General features: G+C 41.1%; 1 pseudogene; it reads left to right on the top strand.

Moving 5' to 3' along the window:
- Positions 1 to 14,909: 14,909 nt before the first annotated feature.
- Positions 14,910 to 15,020, top strand: LOC147002510 (small nucleolar RNA SNORA17; annotated as a pseudogene).
- Positions 15,021 to 18,485: the final 3,465 nt, after the last annotated feature.

The following is an 18,485-nucleotide window of genomic DNA, read 5'->3' as shown; positions in this document are numbered from 1 at the left end:
TTCTGAAATGTCTTATTCTAGTTTTACCTTCTTGATTATAGACTCTTCAGATTAAGTGTGTTTATATTTGATGTTCAACTTATCTATGCCTTCTTTTGCTAATGGTGCTTTTAGTGTCTTATTCTCAAAACCATTCTCTGATCCAAGGTTATTGGAGCTACGTGCTTTCATTTTAATCTAGTTTGTAGCTTTTGTTCTTATATTAACTATTTGCTCTGTTTCAAGTAAATTTTCTTCTAGGATGCTTGGCAAGAACCTCATTCCTTCCCCTTATCTGGGTAGATATCTACTTATCCGGCGCCATTTGAAGAAACAGTGATATCTCCCATTGAAAGAAATTATAGAAGATCTCAGAAGATGGAAAGATCTCCCATGCTCATGGATTGGCAGGATCAACATTGTAAAAATGGCTATCTTGCCAAAAGCAATCTACAGATTCAATGCAATCCCCATCAAAATTCCAAATCAATTCTTCAACGAATTAGAAAGTGCAATCTGCAAATTCATCTGGAATAACAAAAAACCTAGGATAGCAAAAACTCTTCTCAAGGATAAAAGAACCTCTGGTGGAATCACCATGCCGGACCTAAAGCTCTACTACAGAGCAATTGTGATAAAAACTGCATGGTACTGGTATAGTGACAGACAAATAGACCAATGGAATAGAATTGAAGACCCAGAAATGAACCCACACACCTACGGTCACTTGATCTTTGACAAGGGAGCTAAAAACATCCAGTGGAAGAAAGACAGCATTTTCAACAAATGGTGCTGGCACAACTGGTTGTTAACATGTAGAAGAATGCGAATCGATCCATTCCTATCTCCTTGTACTAAGGTCAAGTCTAAGTGGATCAAGGAACTTCACATAAAACCAGAGACACTGAAACTTATAGAGGAGAAAGTGGGGAAAAGCCTTGAAGATATGGGCACAGGGGAAAAATTCCTGAATAGAACAGTAATGGCTTGTGCTGTAAGATCGAGAATTGACAAGTGGGACCTCATGAAACTAAAAAGCTTCTGCAAGGCTAAAGACACCATCAATAAGACAAAAAAACCACCAACAGATTGGGAAAGGATCTTCACCTATCCTAAATCAGATAAGGGACTAATATCCAATATATATAAAGAACTCAAGAAGGTGGACTCCAGAAAGTCAAATAACCCCATTAAAAAATGGGGCTCAGAACTGAACAAAGAATTCTCACCTGAGGAATACCGAATGACAGAGAAACACCTGAAAAAATGTTCAGCATCCTTAATCATCAGGGAAATGCAAATCAAAACAACCCTGAGATTCCACCTCACACCAGTCAGAATGGCTAAGATCAAAAATTCAGGTGACAGCAGATGCTGGCGAGGATGTGGAGAAAGAGTAACACTCCTCCATTGTTGGTGGGATTGCAAGCTTGTACAACCACTCTGGAAATCAGTCTGGCGGTTCCTCAGAAAATTGGACATAGTACTACCGGAGGATACAGCAATACCTCTCCTGGGCATATATCCAGAAGATGTCCCAACCGGTAAAAAGGACACATGCTCCACTATGTTCATAGCAGCCCTATTTATAATAGCCAGAAGCTGGAAAGAACCCAGATGTCCCTCAACAGAGGAATGGATACAGAAATTATGGTACATTTACACAATGGAGTACTACTCAGCTATTAAAAAGAATGAATTTATGAAATTCCTAGCCAAATGGATGGATCTGGAGGGCATCATCTTGAGTGAAGTAACACAATCACAAAAGAACTCACACAATATGTATTCACTGATAAGTGGATATTAGCCCAAAACTTAGGATACCCAAGATATAAGATACAATTTGCTAAACGCCTGAAACTCAAGAAGAATGAAGACCAAAGTGTAGACACTGTGCACCTTCTTAGAATTGGGAACAAAACACCCAGGGAAGGAGTTACAGAGACAAAGTTCGTAGCTGTGATGAAAGGATGGACCATTTAGAGACTGCCGTATCCAGGGATCCATCCCATAAGCAGCTTCTAAACGCTGACACCATTGCATACACTAGCAAGATTTTGCTGAAAGGACCCAAATATAGCTGTCTCTTGTGAGACGATGCCGGGGCCTAGCAAACACAGGAGTGGATGTTCACAGTCAGCTATTGGATGTATCACAGGGCTCCCAATGGAGGAGCTGGAGAAAGTACCCAAGGAGCTAAAGGGATCTGCAACCCTATTGTTGGAACAACATGATGTACTAACCAGAACCCCGGAGCTCTTGTCTCTAGCTGCATATGTATCGAAAGATGGCCTAGTCGGCCATCACTGGAAAGAGAGGCCCATTGGACTTGCAAACTTTATATGCCCCAATATAGGGGAATGCCAGGGCCAAAAGAATGGGAATGGGTGGGTAGGGAAGTGGGGGGCGCTATGGGGGACTTTTGGGATAGCATTGGAAATGTAATTGAGGAAAATATGTAATAAAAATATTAAAAATCAAAAAAAAGAAAAAAAAAAGAAATATTTGATCACTGCTTTTGAAAATTAGCCATGAATTTAAGGCTTTTTTGGTTATTTAGTTATTAGTTACATATATGTTCATAATTTTATTTCTCTTTGCTGAATTGCTGAGTTGCTGTGTTGCAATAAAGTGATCCTCGTATTCTTGATTTATTATTAATGATATCAGATGTCGGTGTAGCAATTATGGTTGTCATATGGTTATTGGCTTTATGTAATTTTGCATATGTGTATGTCATGTTTGTGTATATCATGTATCTACAGATGCACATGTACAAGAGCACAAGTGTGTACATGACAGAGATCAATGTCACAATTTTCATTAATCTGCTTTTGAGATGGAGTCTCTCACTAGATCCAGTGCTCACAGACAGGCTAAATTGTCTGGCCTGTGAACTCTGAGGTACTGTTTTTTCTTCCTTCCTGGGACTAGCAAGCCACCCACTATGCCTGGTGCTCTACAGGGGTATTGGGATTTGAATACATGCCCTCATGCTTGTGAGACAGACACTGTACCAGTGGAGCCATATTTCTATATGTACTGAGTGCAGTTTTGAACATTTTACTTTCTTTTTAAAAATTTTTAAAATTCTTTATTAGTATTTTTATTAGGTATTTTCTTCATTTACATTTCCAATGCTATCCCCAAAGTCCCCCATACCCTCCCCCCCACTCCCCTACTATCCACTCCCACTTCTTGGCCCTGGCGTTCCCCTGTACTGAGGCATATAAAGTTTGCAAGACCAATGGGACTCTCTTTCCACTGAAGGCCAACTAGGCCATCTTCTGATACATATGCAGTTAGAGACATGAGCTCTGGGGTGGGGCAGGGGGAGGGTACTGGTTAGTTCATATTGCTGTTCCACCTATAGGGTTGCAGATCCCTTTAGCTCCTTGGGTACTTTTTCTAGCTCCTCCATTGGGGGCCCTGTGTTCCACCCAAAAGCTGACTGTGAGCCTCCACTTCTGTGTTTGCTAGGCCCCAGTATAGCCTCACAAGAGACAGCTATATCAGGGTTCTTCCCGCAATACCTCTCCTGGGCATATATCCAGAAGATGCTCCAACCGGTAAGAAGGACACATGCTCCACTATGTTCATAGCAGCCTTATTTATAATATGCAGAAGCTGGAAAGAACCCAGATGCCCCTCAACAGAGGAATGGATACAGAAAATGTGGTACATTTACACAATGGAGTACTACTCAGCTATTAAAAATAATGAATTTATGAAATTCCAAGGCAAATGGTTGGACCTGGAGGGCATCATCCTGAGTGAGGTAACCCAATCACAAAAGAACTCTCATGATATGTACTCACTGATAAGTGGATATTAGCCCAGAAATTTAGAATACCCAAGATATAAGATATAATTTGCAAAACACATGAAACTCATTAAGAACGAAGAACAAAGTGTGGACACTTTGCCCCTTCTTAGAATTGGGAACAAAACACCCATGGAAGGAGTAACAGAGACAAAGTTTGGAGCTGAGACGAAAAGATAAACCATCTAGAAACTGCCATACCTGGGGATCCATCCCATAATCAGCTTCCAAACGCTGACACCATTGCATATACTAGCAAGATTTTGCTAAAAGGACACAGATATGGCTGTCTCTTGTGAGACTATGCGGGGGCCTAGCAAACACAGAAGTGGACGCTCACAGTGAGCTATTGGATGGATCACAGGGCCCCCATGGAGGAGCTAGGGAAAGTACTCAAGGAGCTGAAGGGATCTGCAATCCTATAAGTGGAACAACAATATGAACGAACCAATATCTTTCTCGCTCCCCCGGAGCTTATGTCTCTAGCTGCATATGAATCAGAAGATGGACAGGTTGGCCATCAGTGGAAAGAGAGGCCCATTGGTCATGCAAACTTTATATGCCTCAGTACAGGGGAACTCCAGGGCCAAGAAGTGAGAGTGGGTAGTAGGGGAGTGGGTGGGGGAGCATGTGGGGGACTTTTGGGATAGCATTGGAAATGTAAATGAAATAAATACCCCCCTAAAAAAAGAGAAGAACACATGCTCCAGTATGTTCATAGCAGCCTTATTTATAATATCCAGAAGCTGGAAAGAACCCAGATACCCTTAAACAGAGGAATGGATACATAAAATGTGGTACATTTACACAATGGAGTACTACTCAGCTATTAAAAAGAATGAAATTATGAAATTCCTAGGCAAATGGATGGACCTGGAGGGCATCCTCCTGAGTGAGGTAACCCAATCACAAAAGAACTCTCATGATATGTACTCACTGATAAGTGGATATTAGCCCAGAGACTTAGAATACCCAAGATATAAGATATAATTTGCAAAACACATGAAACTCATTAAGAACGAAGACCAAAGTGTGGACACTTTGCCCCTTCTTAGAATTGGGAGCAAAACACCCATGGAAGGAGTAACAGAGACAAAGTTTGGAGCTGAGACGAAAAGATAAACCATCTAGAAACTGCCATACCTGGGGATCCATCCCATAATCAGCTTCCAAACGCTGACACCATTGCATACACTAGCAAGATTTTGCTGAAACTTTTTACTTTCTCAACAACATCTGTCTTTAAATGTAAATTGTGCTTCTTTTGCAAACATCCAGATAGGTTATATATTCATGAATCAGTTTTACAATTTCTGTTTTTTGTTTAATTTATTTATAGTATGTCATTTATGATAAAGCAAGATTGACACCTGTGGGTTTTTTTTTTTCCAGCTTTGTAGCCTATATCACTTAAACCTGTTTTAATCTATTATATTCTCCGCTGTTATATTCCTTTGTTTAAAATAAATATTTAATGTGCTGTTTCAATTTTCTTGTCCTTTCTAGACTATATTCTTTCTTTTTTATGATGCTTTTTAAAAATTTTTTTTTATTATATATTTTCCTCAATTACATTTCCAATGCTATCCCAAAAGTCCCCCATACCCTCCCCCCCACTTCCCTACCCACATATTCCAATTTTTTGGCCCTGGCGTTTCCCTGTACTGGGGCATATAAAGTTTGCGTGTCCAATGGGACTCTCTTTCCAGTGATGGCCGACTAGGCCATCTTTTGATACACATGCAGCTAGAGTCAAGAGCTCCAGGGTACTGGTTAGTTCATCATGTTGTTGCACCTACAGGGTTGCAGATCTCTTTAGCTCCTTGGATACTTTCTCTAGCTCCTCCATTGAGGGCCCTGTGATCCATCCACTAGCTGACTGTGAGCATCCACTTCTGTGTTTGCTAGGCCTCGGCCTAGTCTCACAAGAGACAGCTATATCAGGGTCCTTCAGCAAACGCTTGCTAGTGTATGCAATGGTGTCATCGTTTGGAGGCTACATATGGGATGGATCCCTGGATATGGCAGTCTCTAGATGGTACATCCTTTTGTCTCAGCTCCACACTTTGTCTCTGTAACTCCTTCCATGGGTGATTGTTTCCAATTTTAAGAAGGGGCAAAGTATCCACACTTTGGTCTTCGTTCTTCTTCAGTTTCATGTGTTTTACAAATTGTCTCTTATATCTCGGGTATACTAAGTTTCTGGGCTAATATCCACTTATCAGTGAGAATATATCATTTGAGTTCTTTTGTGATTGTGTTACCTCACTCAGGATGATGACCTCCAGGTCCAAACATTTGCCTAGGAATTTCTTTTTCTTTTTTTTTTTTTTTGGATTTCATTTTTTTTATAATATATTTTATTACGTATTTTCCTCAATTACATTTCCAATGCTATCCCAAAAGTCCCCCATACCCTCCCCCCTCTCCCCCATTTCCCTACCCATCCATTCCCATTTTTTTGGGGGGGGGGCCCTGGCATTCCCCTGTACTGGGGCAGATAAAGTTTGTGTGTCCAATGGGCCTCTCTTTCCAGTGATGGCCAACTAGGCCATCTTTTGATACATATGCAGCTAGAGTCAAGAGCTACAGGGTACTGGTTAGTTCATAATGTTGTACCACCTATAGGGTTGCAGGTCCCTTTAGCTCCTTGGGTACTTTCTCCAGCTCCTCCATTGGGAGCCCTGTGATCCATTCACTAGCTGACTGTGAGCATCCACTTCTGTGTTTGCTAGGCCCCGGCATAGTCTCACAAGAGACAGCTATATCAGGGTCCTTTCAGCAAAATCTTGCTAGTGTATGCAATGGTGTCAGCGTTTGGAAGCTGATTATGGGATGGATCCCTGGGTATGGCAGTCTCTAGATGGTCCATCCTTTCATCACAGCTCCAATCATTGTTTCTGTAACTCCTTCCATGATTGTTTTGTTCCTAATTCTAAGAAGGGGTACAGTGACCCCACTTTGGTCTTCATTCTTCTTGACTTTCATGTGCTTAGCAGATTGTATTATCTATCTTGGGTAAACTAAGTTTTGGGCTAATATCCACTTATCAGTGAGTACATATTGTGTGAGTTCCTTTGTGATTGGGTTACCTCACTCAGGATAATGCCCTCCAGGTCCATCCATTTGCCTAGGGATTTCATAAATTCATTCTTTTTAATAGCTGAGTAGTACTCCATTATGTAAATGTACCACATTTTTTGTATCCATTCCTCTGTTGAGGGGCATCTGGGTTCTTTCCAGCTTCTGGCTATTATAAATAAGGCTGCTATGAACATAATGTGTCCTTCTTATCGGTTGGGACATCTTCTGGATATATGCCCAGGAGAAGTATTGTGGGATCCTCCGGTAGTACTATGTCCAATATTCTTAGGAACCACCATACTGATTTCCAGAGTGGTTGTACAAGCTTGCAATCCCACCAACAATGGAGCAGTGTTCCTCTTTCTCCAAATCCTCGCCAGAATCTGCTGTTACCCGAATTTTTGATCTTAGCCATTCTGACTGGTGTGAGGTGGAATCTCAGGGTTGTTTTGATTTGCATTTCTCTGATGATTAAGGATGTTGAACATTTTTTTCAGGTGTTTCTCAGCCATTCGGTATTCCTCAGGTGAGAATTCTTTGTTTAGCTCTGAGCCCCATTTTTTAATGGGGTTATTTGATTTTCTGGCGTCCACCCTCTTGAGTTCTTTATATATATTGGATATTAGTCCCCTATCTGATTTAAGATATGTAAATATCCTTTCCCAGTCTGTTGATGGCCTTTTTGTCTTATTGATGGTGTCTTTTGTCTTACAGAAGCTTTGCAGTTTCATGAGGTCCCATTTGTCAATTCTCAATCTTACAGCAGAAGCCATTGCTGTTCTATTCAGGAGTTTTTCCCCTGTGCCCATATCTTCCAGGCTTTTCCCCACTTTCTCCTCTATAAGTTTCAGTGTCTCTGGTTTTATGTGAAGTTCTCTGATCCACTTAAATTTGACCTTAGTACAAGGAGATAGGAATGGATCGATTCGCATTCTTCTACATGATAACAACCAGTTTTGCCAGCACCATTTGTTGAAAATGCTGTCTTTGTTCCACTGGATGGTTTTAGCTCCCTTGTGGAAGATCAAGTGACCATAGCCTGTATGGCTTCATTTCTATGTCTTCAATTCTATTCCATTCGTCTACTTGTCTGTCACTATACCAGTACCATGCAGTTTTTATCACAATTGCTCTGTAGTACAGCTTTAGGTCAGGTATGGTGATCCACCAGAGGTTCTTTTATCCTTGAGAAGAGTTTTTGCTATCCTAGGTTTTTTGTTATTCCAGATGAATCTGCTGATTGCTTTTTCTAATCCGTTGAAGAATTGATTTGGAATTTTGATGGGGATTGCATTGAATCTGTAGATTGCTTTTGGCAAGATAGCCATTTTTACAATGTTGATCCTGCCAATCCATGAGCATGGGAGATCTTTCCATCTTCTGAGATCTTCTATAATTTCTTTCTTCAGAGACTTGAAGTTTATATTATAAAGATCTTTCACTTCCTTAGTTAGAGTCACGCCAAGATATTTTATATTATTTGTGACTATTGAGAAGGGTGTTGTTTCCCTAATTTCTTTCTCAGCCTGTTTATTCTTTGTGTAGAGAAAGGCCATTGATTTGTTTGAGTTAATTTTATATCCAGCTACTTCACCGAAGCTGTTTATCAGGCTTGGGAGTTCTCTGGTGGAATTTTTATCGTCACTTATATATACTATCATATCATCTGCAAAAAGTGATTATTTTGACTTCATCTTTTCCAATTTGTATCCCTTTGATCTCCTTTTGTAGTCGAATTGCTCTGGCTAGGACTTCAAGTACTATGTTGAATAGGTAGGGAGAAAGTGGGCAGCCTTGTCTAGTCCCTGATTTTAGTTGGATTGCTTCAAGCCTCTCTCCATTTACTTTGATGTTGGCTACTGGTTTGCTGTAGATTGCTTTTATCATGTTTAGGTATGGGCCTTGAATTCCTGTCCTTTCCAGGACTTTTATCATGAATGGGTGTTGGATCTTGTCGAATGCTTTTTCTGCATGTAACGAGATGATCATGTGTTTTTGTTTTTGAGAATGTTTATATACTGGATTAAGTTGATGGATTTCCGTATATTAAACCATCCCTGCATCCCTGGAATAAAACCTACTTGGTCAGGATAGATGATTGCTTTAATGTGTTCTTGGATTTGGTTAGTGAGAATTTTTGCATCTATATTCATAAAGGAAATTGGTCTGAAGTTCTCTATCTTTGTTGGATCTTTCTGTGGTTTAGGTATCAGAGTAATTGTGGCTTCATAGAATGAGTTGGGTTGAGTTCCCTCTACTTCTATTTTGTGGAATAGCTTGTGCAGAACTGGAATTAGATCTTCTTTGAAGGTCTGATAGAACTCTGCACTAAACCCATCTGTTCCTGTGCTGTTTTTGGCTGGGAGACTATTAATGACTGCTTCTATTTCTTTAGGGGATATGGAACTGTTTAGATCCTTAACTTGATCCTGACTTAACTTTGGTACCTGGTATCTGTCTAGAAATTTGTCCATTTCGCCTAGGTTTTCCAGTGTTGTTGAGTATAGCCTTTTGTAGAAGGATCTGATGGTGTTTTGGATTTCTTCAGGATCTGTTGTTATGTCTCCCTTTTCATTTCTGGTTTTGTTAATTAGGATGTTGTCCCTGTGCCCTCTAGTGAGTCTAGCTAAGGGTTTATCTATCTTGTTGATTTTCTTGAAGAACCAACTCCTCGTTTGGTTAATTCTTTGAATAGTTCTTCTTGTTTCCACTTGGTTGATTTCACCCCTGAGTTTGATTATTTCCTGCCATCTACTCCTCTTGGGTGAATTTTCTTCCCTTTTTTCTAGGGCTTTTAGGTGTGTTGTCAAGCTGCTAGTATGTGCTCTCTCCAGTTTCTTTTTGGTGGCACTCAGAGCTATGAGTTTCCCTCTTAGAAATGCTTTCATTGTGTCTCATAGGTTTGGGTATGTTGTGGCTTCATTTTCATTAAACTCTAAAAAGTCTTTAATTTCTTTCTTTATTCCTGTCTTGACCAAGGTATCATTGAGAAGAGTGTTGTTCAGTTTCCACGTGAATGTTGGCTTTCCATTATTTATGTTGCTATTGAAGATCAGCCTTAGTTCATGGTGGTCTGATCGGATGCATGGGACAATTTCAATATTTTTGTATCTGTTGAGGCCTGTTTTTTGACCAATTATATGGTCAGTTTTGGAGAAGGTCCTGTGAGGTGCTGAGAAGAAGGTATATCCTTTTGTTTTAGGATAAAATGTTCTGTAGATATCTGTTAAGTCCATTTGTTTCATAACTTCTGTTAGTTTAACTGTGTCCCTGTTTAGTTTCTGTTTCCACGATCTGTCCATTGATGAAAGTGGTGTGTTGAAGTCTCCCACTATTATTGTGTGAGGTGCAATGAGTGCTTTGAGCTTTACTAAAGTGTCTTTAATAAATGTGGCTGCCCTTGCATTTGGAGCATAGATATTCAGAATTGAGAGTTCCTCTTGGAGGACTTTACCTTTGATGAGTATGAAGTGTCCCTCCTTGTCTTTTTTGATAACTTTGGGTTGGAATTCGATTTTATTCGATATTAGAATGGCTACTCCAGCTTGTTTCTTTAGACCATTTGCTTGGAAAATTGTTTTCCAGCCTTTCACTCTGAGATAATGTCTGTCTTTTTCCCTGAGATGGGTTTCCTGTAAGCAGCAGAATGTTGGATCCTGTTTGTGTAGCCAGTCTGTTAGTCTATGTCTTTTTATTGGGGGATTGAGTCCATTGATATTAAGAGATATTAAGGAAAAGTAATTGTTGCTTCCTTTTATATTTGTTGTTAGAGTTGGCATTCTCTTCTTGTGGCTGTCTTCTTTTTGGTTTGTTGAGAGATTACTTTCTTGCTTTTTCTACGGCATAATTTCCGTCCTTGTATTGGTTTTTTTCTATTATTATCCTTTGAAGGGCTGGATTCGTGGAAAGATAATGTGTGAATTTGGTTTTGTCCTGGAACACTTTGGTTTCTCCATCTATGGTAATTGAGAGTTTGGCCGGGTATTGTAGCCTGGGCTGGCATTTGTATTCTCTTAGTGTCTGTAGAACATCTGTCTAGGCTCTTCTGGCTTTCATAGTCTCTGGTGAAAAGTTTGGTGTAATTCTGATAGGCCTGTCTTTATATGTTACTTGACCTTTCTCCCCTACTACTTTTAATATTCTATCTTTATTTAGTGCATTTGTTTTTCTGATTATTATGTGTCGGGAGTAATTTCTTTTCTGGTCCAGTCTATTTGGAGTTCTGTAGCCTTCTTGTATGTTCATGGGCATCTCTTTCTTTAGGTTTGGGAAGTTTTCTTCTATAATTTTGTTGAAGATATTTGCTGGCCCTTTAAGTTGAAAAATCTTCATTCTCATCAACTCCTATTATCCGTAGGTCTGGTCTTCTCATTGTGTCCTGTATTTCCTGGATGTTTTGAATTAGGATCCTTTTTCGTTTTGTATTTTCTTTGATTTTATGCCAATGTTCTCTATGGAATCTTCTGCACCTGAAATTCTCTCTTCCATCTCTTGTATTCTGTTGCTGATGCTCGCATCTATCGTTCCAGATTTCTTTCTTAGGGTTTCTACTCCAGCGTTGCCTCACTTTGGGTTTTCTTTATTGTTTCTGCTTCCCTATTTAGGTCTAGTATGGTTTTGTTCATTTCTATCACCTGTTTGGATGTGTTTTCCTGTTTTTCTTTAAGGACTTCTAACTGTTTGGTTGTGTTTTCCTTTTTTTCTTTAAGGACTTGTAACTCTTTAGCAGTGTTCTCCTGTATTTCTTTAAGTGATTTATTAAAGTCCTTCTTGATGTCCTCTACCATCGTCATGAGATATGCTTTTAAATCTGGGTCTAGATTTTCAGTTGTGTTGGGGTGCCCCGGACTAGGTGGTGTGGGAGTGCTGCTTTCTGATGATGGTGAATTGTCTTGATTTCTGTTAGTAGGATTCTTATGTTTGCCTTTTGCCATCTGGTAATCTCTGGAGCTAGTTGTTATAGTTGTCTCTGGTTAGAGCTTGTTCCTCAGGTGATTATGTTAGCCTCTATCAGCAGACATGGGAGACTAGCTCTCTCCTTAGTTTCAGTGGTCAGAGTACTCTGTGCAGGCAAGCTCTCCTCTTGCAGGGAAGGTACCCAGATATCTGGTGTTTGAACCAGCCTCCTGGCAGAAGTTGTTTTCCACTCACCAGAGTTCTTAAGATCCCATGGAGGGTCCTGTGAGGAACTTGGGGGTGTCCAGAAACTCAGCACACAAGGAACCCCGGTGCTGGAGTGGACCAGAAGGGACTTGTGCCCCTAATCAGGTTGGGTTATCTGCTTCCCTAGTTAATGCAGTCTCAGGTCCCGTGTGATTGGATTGGAGCAGCCGCTGTGTTCCACTCTCCAGAGGTCTTAGGATCCCATGGGGGATCCTGTGAGGGTCCTTGCGGGTGTCCGGAGACTTCCTGCCGAGGAACCCAGGTGCTGCAGTTGACTGGAAGGTGGTCGGATGTCCGGAGTCCGAAAAGGGTGCTGCCTCAGAAGCTCTTTGGCTCCCATCTGTCCCAGAAGCTGTCTGCTTCTGTGTGCACACTCTTACCTGTGCAGACTACTTTTCGATGGAGTCCCGGAACCAAGATGGCTCCTGCCGTTCCTGAGGCAAAAACCTTTCGGGCCGGGTGGACACCTGTCCTCTGTCCGGGAAGGTGGTCGGATGTCTAGAGCCCGAAAAGGGCACTGCCTCAGAAGCTCTGTGGCTCCTGCCTGTCCCAGAAGCTGTCTGCTTCTGTGTGCACACTCTCACCTGTGCCGACTCGACTATATTCTTTCTTGAGTAAGATCTGTAATAGTTTCTGTTGGATTTGTAGTCATCACATTTGTTTCTAACAGTCTCTATCAAATTAATTGTAGCTTAAGTTAAATATTATACTTTTTTCGTAGACAGCTCCACCTTTCCCTCCCTTGCTTGTGCTATCATAGTTTTCACATCTTAATTAATCAAATAACCACAACCCTCACTTAGTGAGTAGTATTTCGCACAGCTATTAAAAAAAAAAAAACAAACAGAGAACACAAATGCATTAGACAGGAAACCATATTCATATGTTCCTTTACACTTGTGCATTTAACTCTTAGGGGTGGGTTATTTTGATTTCAATTACTTCTGGTAGTCTGCCCTCACTGGAGACATGGTAGGTTTCCTCTCGGCATATGGAGACTCATGGGAGCTTTTATTCTCTCCATGTGGTTCCTTAGTCTTTCTCAGAGAATGACGTCTTCATACACTGATGTTGTAGAAGATGTTCACTCCCATAAAGAAACACTCAACATGTGAGCTTCCAATGTGTGCTGCCCCTGACATGTTTAATCAGGGTGTACCCACGATATTCCTGCTGCAACTCATTGGTGACCAACTGCATGGTGTTCATGTCCATGGTCACATGCATGCCTACTGCACACAGCATGTTATGTTTCCAGAGGCAAAGTTGCTTGATAGACATGTTGATAATTAGAAACTGGACTTGTAAACAGAGTATGTTGTAGAGATGGATTTTATCAGGTGTAATTATGTTTCAAGTAGCAATGAAAGAATTAAAGTAATTTTTAAAATTACATTTATTGCTAGTGTATGCAATGGTGTCAGCGTTTGGAGGCTGATTATGGGATGGATCCCCGGGTATGGCAGTCTCTAGATGGTCCATCCTTTAGTCACAGCTCCAAACTTTGTCTCTGTAACTCCTTCCATGGGTGTTATGTTCCCAATTCTTTTTTAAAATATTTTTATTACGTATTTTCCTCATTTAAATTTCCAATGCTATCCCAAAAGTCCCCCCATACCCTCCCCCAAACTCCCCTACCCACCCACTCCCACTTTTTGGCCCTGGCATTCCCCTGTACTGGGGCATATAAAGTTTGCATGTCCAATGGGCCTCTCTTTCCAGTGATGGCCGACTAGGCCATCTTTTGATACATATGCAACTAGAGTCAAGAGCTCCAGGGTACTGGTTAGTTCATATTGTTGTTCCACCTATAGGGTTGCAGATCCCCCCAGCTCCTTGGATACTTTCTCTAGCTCCTCCATTGGGGGCTCTGTGATCCATCCAATAGCTGAATGTGAGCATCCACTTCTGTGTTTGCTCGAGGTAACCCAATCACAAAAGAACTCTCATGATATGTACTCACTGATAAGTAGATATTAGCCCAGAAATACCCAAGATATAAGATACAATTTGTAAAACACATGAAACTCAAGAAGAAAGAAGAACAAAGTGTGGATACTTTGCCCCTTCTAAGAATTGGGAACAAAACACCCATGGAAGGAGTTACAGAGACAAAGTTTGGAGCTGAGACAAAAGGATGGACCATCTAGAGACTGCCATATCCAGGGATCTGTCCCATAATCAGCCTTCAAATGCTGACACCATTGCATACACTAGCGAAATTTTGCTGAAAGGACCCAAATATAGCTGTCTCTTGAGAGACTATGCCGGGGCCTAGCAAACACTGAAGTGGTTGCTCACAGTCAGCTATTGGATGGATCACAGGGACCCCAATGGAGGAGCTAGAGAAAGTACCCAAGGAGCTAAAGGGATCTGCAACCCTATAGGTGGAATAACAATATGAACTAAGCAGTACCCCCCTGGAGCTCATGTCTCTAGCTGCATATGAATCAGAAGATGGCCTAGTCGGCCATCATTGGAAAGAGAGGCCCATTGGTCATGCAAACTTTATATGCCTCAGTACAGGGGAACACCAGGGCCAAGATGTGGTAGTGGGTGGGTGAGGGTGTGGGGACATTTGGGATAGCGTTGGAAATGTAAATGAAATAAATATCTAATAAATTTTTTTAAAAAAATTACATTTATTGGTGTGTGTGTGTTTATGCACATATGCATACATGTTCCTTGATTCTTCTGCCTGCCCATATCTGATTTTGAGTCCTTCAAAGAATTGGTCATTATGGTTATTGTGACTTTTCTTATTTCTTGATTTCTTTTCCATAACACTCCTGTCAGCACATCTTGGGCCAGTGATGGTTTGTGATGATGCTTTTTAAATTAAAAAAAAAAAAAAAAGACTTCCCCTAGAGGCATTCTAAGTGTGGCTGTTGTGTCTCAAGTAGGTGGCAGAGAAGAGACAGGCTCATGTCTGACCGGGGAACATCTGAATAATTAGTAGACTGGCATTCCCTAAAAAAAGCAAGCCTGAGATGACTACCTTTCCATGGTCAGGGCCTTGGACCAAGAGCTAGTCTGAGATGATCACCATCCCATTACCCACCAAGTGAAGGCCTTCTTGGGCTCCTAGGAGAGGGAGCAACCTGGAGAGTAGAAGAATCCCTCCTGGAAACACAGGCCCTTTGCAAGAGTGAGCTTAAGACATTTGACTCTTTCATGGGGCCACTTGGGTGAGTCCAGGTGAGGAGCAAGTCAGAGATGGACACCAGACCATGCCAAAGATGACCCTTGAACAGCTCCATAATGCACAAGTGGGGCATAGCACTCCTGAGATCACTCCTAAGATGAACCCAAACACTCAGACACTTGGGTGCCACTAAAATGAGCAAGTAGGTGATAGAGAAATGGGAGAGAAAGAACCAGAAGATGTGGGCACAATGAAGAGAGGCAGAGCTGGAGACTTGGGAGTAATGAGGAACAGCTTAATGTGAGTAGCTGGTGATGCTACCTGAGACCATGGTGGGGTCCTGGCCTGTGCTGCTACTGGGGACCACATCTGGGTCCCTAGGTCCATGGCTGACCCTGGTGGCAGGGGCTTGGGTGAGTTGGACCTGAGGGTTGTGAGGGTTGGCCAGATGGTCATGCCACTTGTCTGCTGTGAAGTGGCAGCAGGAAGAAGCCCCTCTCTTCTCCTTCCCTTTGTCCTCAACACAGGCAGTAGGCTGGAGAGCTAGCCCCAAGGGGGCAGGAGAGCTGTCTCTGTCCCTCACCTACTGTAGCTCTTGGGAGAGCAAACTCTGTGACTTCTCTGGGCAGCACAGTAGAGCTGACCCTGATGGCAGGGTCATGAGTGAGCAGTCTGGAGGGCATGAGAATTGGAGTGTTGGTGGGCTGACCAGCTCAGATACTTCTCAGACCCAGATCCAGGGTTTTGAATTGTCCCACCTCAATATTTATCCCACTGATGAACTGCTAGAGTACATAAAGGGGCTGGTCCTACAGGATCCAAAATTACAGGATCTCCATGACACAGGGCAACAGCAGGATACTTGAGAGGAGCCACAGTGAGCCTCCAGTATTGATAGAGTATAGATGCCAGAGGTCTTGTACCAGACCAATGCGTCATTACATGAACATTTGCAAGCAAAGAAGTGTGGACAAAAAGGTATACTGTGGGACATACTGTGACACATTGAAGCTTCTACAATGAGATTTTTTTTTCTGTTGGCAGAGAAGTTGCAAGGGTGAAGAGCATGTATGAGGAGAGGGGGAGATAAGTCGGATTGGGGTACATGATGTGAAATTCACACAGAGCAAATAAAAAGTAAAAAAAAACAAAACAAATTTTTAAAATAAGAATGAGGTTTTTGACTATGTGTTGGTCCCCTCCTCCTGCCTCCTGTGGTGTGTGTGTGTGTGTGTGTGTGTGTGTGTGTGTGTGTGTGTGTGGTGAGTGTGTGTGTATATGTGGAGACCAGAGGTCAACATTAAATGTCTTTCTCAATTGTTATCCACCTTATTGTTTGAGACAGTAAGATCCCTCCTTGATCATGAAGCTCAGAGAGCAGACTAGATTGGCAGGTCACCTGTCTGCACCCTTCTCCTCTGAGCTGGGCTTATAAGTGGACTACCATGCTTGGCTTTTTCACATTACTGCTAGAGTTAGAACTCAGGCCTCACACTCATGTGGCAAGCACCTTACCTACTGGGCTGCCTCCCCCAGCCCTGTAATGTTAGGTTGAAGGGCTTTTGTCCATTACAGGACAAATCATGAGTCAGAACTGATGGTGTTTGCTGTTCAGATCCATGACAGTTTAAGTCATTTCAGCTTATCAGATTTCAACAATGACTCCATGTTTCAGGTAGATTTGCTAATTATTTTGTCTGAATAAATACTAAGCAGAGGCAACAGTATGCAAACGTATACCAGTTACAGGTTACTGAGTCTTCCTTAACGGCAACATAAAGCTCTGGCAGCTTAGATGCTTTTTTCCCCCTTGTCTAGGAAGTTTGTTGTCATCTCAACCAGTTGTTTTGTATAAATATTGATTTTTATGAATTTTCTCTTCTTGGGTACTCATGCCATTTGGGCCAACTGCATTGCCCCATGTTTCAGCAAACACTGTCGGGCTTCTCTCCAAGCCAAAAAGCAAAGGCTCACTTCTCAGATGTGACCTGGAAAAACACAAGAGTCCATGTAAAATTTGAGAAACGGCTGAGCAATACCGCTGCTATCTCCTTGATTTAATCCCTTTCCTTTTATCTCGCCATCTAAACTCTTTTGCGTACAGTTACAACAGAAGCAAATATCTCCTGCACTTTTCAGATCTTTGCGCCAATGCAATCCTCAAAAGTCACAAGGTATTGTGACTTAACTGCAGAAAATGTCTTCTTTCTTTTCAGTCTCAGATAAAATGACTTTACTGTCTCATCCTAGCATGCGGTGGAAATTTTTTACAGGTCTAGTTCTTTCTACTATGTTGGAAAATACACAAAATCTATTCCCACATTTCATTTTCATGTGTCTACATCCCACAGCTTTTCCTCGAGCCTATCCTGTTAATGCATGTGCCTTTTTATTAACCTTCTTGGAACTTCTGAATTCCTGAAGCTGATGTAATGATAGCTCTCATGAGATTTTTTTTTTTAAGAGAATGAATAAGATAAGGGATTTAAAAGTGCACTTGATATAGTGAAGTTCTGCCTCCTCTTATTTTCAATAGAATTTGAAAAATTGAAATCATGCTTATCATTTTCAATCATATTTAATAGCATGTCATTTTATACTTGTCTCCTTGGAAATATCAGTTGCCTCAGTTTAAGAATGGAGTGTGCTTAATCTTCTACAGTTCTCGGCTGTATGTTATAGAGGGGATGCTGATTTATTTTGTAGCTATTCAGTAATCGTAATTATTTAGCCATAATCAGGAAGTCCAATGTTTGCTACTTAGGTGTGCCCTGTTAGCTTTTAGAGTAGATGAGTAAGTTGCACCTTTGTAGATTTAACTTCTCATGGTCATGGATTTTTGGTGGTCCTTTTATGAGATTGTTTTTTTTTTTGTTGTTGTTGTTGTTCAAGAAGCATGATTATTTTACAGTGCTTTAAAAGAATATTCACCTTAAAATGAAGGTAAAGATTACAGTCTGCAGCCAAGAGGATCCCAACTCAAGCCACTGAGTCAATCAGCATGAACTTGCTTTCCACTTAGCTGGACACATTTTTTTTTAAACCAAGAACAAAATCACAAAATCTTTAAAGTAGGCCTTTCATATTCCAAGAGAACAATTCTTTGGTAGTTTTCCCATAGATAAATAATACATAGTAACTATATGAACATCAGATATTCACACAGTCTCTCCTAGTTTTAAAAATAGTTTCACATGTTTTAATCATTTGGACACATGAAATGACTTTATTGATTCTGAGAGCTTGGCAAAGTTGTTGTTTTTTTTTTAAATGGGATATTCTTAAGTG

This window comes from Mus caroli, unplaced genomic scaffold, assembly GCF_978045245.1.
Source record: "Mus caroli unplaced genomic scaffold, Mus_caroli_1 scaffold_10, whole genome shotgun sequence".
NCBI lineage: Eukaryota > Metazoa > Chordata > Mammalia > Rodentia > Muridae > Mus > Mus caroli.
The sequence above is the reverse complement of the archived record's forward strand: the minus strand, read 5'-3'. Positions and strand labels throughout refer to the sequence as shown.